The 2,619-nt window shown below is 43.0% G+C and overlaps 1 protein-coding gene across 9 annotated transcripts in view; it reads right to left on the reverse strand.

Moving 5' to 3' along the window:
• Positions 1–2,619, reverse strand: part of LOC107262812 (SLIT-ROBO Rho GTPase-activating protein 1) — a 30,486-nt gene that overhangs the window by 11,677 nt on the left and 16,190 nt on the right. The gene's annotated exons all lie outside the window — the stretch shown is intronic.

Consider the following 2,619-nt stretch of genomic DNA (forward strand, 5'->3'; position numbering starts at 1 on the left):
TCCCCCCCCCCCCGTATTTTCTCTCTCTCCGCGACTGGGTTGCTCGGGTCTTTTCCGTCCTTAGTCAGTCGTCCATTAGATTTTTCAACCCTCCCGTAATCCGTATTCCGTATGTCGCGCTTCAGCGGCTATCGCTCGTTTCCGGCGCGGTGGGACTAAAAATAAATGCGAGAACTACGCTTGCATCTTTTCGTGAAGCTTTTACTTCACGAGATGAAGAAAAAAAAAGTGTCAGACGAGTATCACGAGATACGAAAGACACGCAAAACGTATTCGGGTCTAATTTTCACACTCATCGTCATACTGGTTTTTGGGGGAGAGAAAATGACAGCGCGACCCCATAAAAGTCTGAGCGGTTGACTCAATGCTAAATAAAATAACCAAACTTCGAATTCACACGTGATATGGACAATTGCGAAATTGTCTGGATCCCAAGCCGAAAAGGATATTACGATAAAGTCTGTATTATCCATATTCTTGGAACACTGCCACTGCTCGGGACCGTCTCGGAACATACATATATGAAATAGAATAATTCGTATTTCAGGATTCATCGATAGCTCCGACTTGAACTGTGATAAATTTAGATAGACTTTCCGCTCTCGGCGAATTTATCAAAGAAATAAAGAAACCGGACTTCAACTAGTACTTCAACTACCGGTCACCATAAAAAAAGCACTATAAGAACATAAAAGCAAAAGTGTCTTTCCTTGATATTCTCAGAAAAAAAAAAAAAGGACAGAAAGTCAGATCACTCTCAGCGTCACTCGATACCATCCGTTCTACCCATAGCCCACATGTTGTGTCGAGCACATGTTACGCATTATCGGCCATTTCTCTCGGATGCCTCCAACGCTATAGGTACGTCAATATAGGTAAGCACAGCGAGCGCTTTTATAACTATACAGTGTGCCGACAAAGCTAACTTCTATCGATTGCTTCTTTTCTTCCACGTATGATTCATCCCCCAGTGCTCGAGCAACGATCTTTGGCCCTTCCAAGGAAAACACAGGGCGCACTGGTGCACCCACGCGACCACCGAAGTATATACCTATATAGTGTACAACGAAAGTACCAACACTGAAAAAGTATTGACATAGGTGTGTATACATATATATATGTGCAGCGCTCTCTGTCTATTAGTCATTTACGAGTGGCCGATGTGCATTCAAGCAACGTTGCACTAACGATATCGCCATGCGAGTGCATTTACGTTCTTGGGACACGCGATATACGATATATACCAAATGCCTGGCTATAGTTAACTACAGTCTAGTATATAGGGCCAAAGGGAAAGGCATCCCTTGGGTATATAACAGCTGCAAGAACCGCCATTACCAGCATCATAGCAAGGCAATAGGTATTACCCACTACTACGAGCAAAACCACCATAAGCCATTATCCATCACCATAGTCCAGGACTGTACCTAGAGCCGCAGCCACCCCCGCGACGAAAATACGCATCCGATCCAAGAAAGGAGCCACGACCCGTTGTCGGTTTAGGGCTGCCCAAAATACTATTTTATTCTTAAGACGGCGCCGAGGGCCACCATCGACCAAAAGAAACGACAAAGCCTCTCTTTCTTTATTCCTCGTGATCCTCTTCTTGGAACGGAGTAGTTCCAGAAAACGCTTTGTGGTTAACTTTTTTTTTTATCGCCACGCACATATATGGTAATTAAGCAGTCGCAATTCCAGTGATTTGAGTGCTCGAAAAATTTCGTTAGATTTCGTATTGATAAGCGCCAGAGTGAAGATACACGCTTATCACTCATCGCGTAACGGGATATCACGAAGAGTCGGTAAATACTCGAGTCCCTCGGGACGATAATGGATTGTATAATGCTAAATCATCTAAGGTTTTTTCTTAATCATGAGTTTATATAAAGTACAGGGAAGAGGGGTTGAATAGTGTTTAAGTAATCTATCATGTATAAGATTATATATTGTGTATATTACTATGGGTCGAGTAATCAAGCAGCTATGAGGTATTGCGTAAGAATGTCCAGAATATTAATGGAACTTTCTCATTAGCTAATGAGCGAGCCAGTACACGAGTGGGTACACAAAAGTGGCGAGTCCCCCGTTGCACCGTTGCGTTTTCTTATAACGATACTGGCGTGTTGTAACGTTAATTAATAGAAAAGTTTTCGTTACACAAAATCCGCTTTTCTACGCTCGAGCGTGTTTTATAGTTTGTTTGCTAGTCAAACTATATGTAGCGCGAATAACCATTGCCCGAATAAGCATTCGCGTTAACCGCGAGACTGAGCAGTAGAACCTAGCTTAAGGGACATTCTGCTCCCTTACAGTCAAAATACACAGGCTAACGGGGCAATGAACCAGTCGTTGGATTCGTAATGTGTCAAACGTTGTGTGCGCTGTACTTCGGCATTTGCTAGGACGATGATGCGAAGGTCTGGACGAGTCAGAGTTAATTGAGGGATGTGAATTTTCCATTGGTCTGGGTATAGCTCGTAATTGCGGAATGCTTACTGTTGGATTGATGAAGTGCGTTTTATAATGTGGCATATGCCATAACACGTGAAAAACGCGTTATCCAATTAACATTATAATATCACTTGAAAAATAATTATCCCCCCCCCCCCCCCTTTTTTT

Source organism: Cephus cinctus, unplaced genomic scaffold (assembly GCF_000341935.2).
Source record: "Cephus cinctus unplaced genomic scaffold, Ccin1 Ccin1_scaffold0129, whole genome shotgun sequence".
Classification (NCBI taxonomy): Eukaryota; Metazoa; Arthropoda; class Insecta; order Hymenoptera; family Cephidae; genus Cephus; species Cephus cinctus.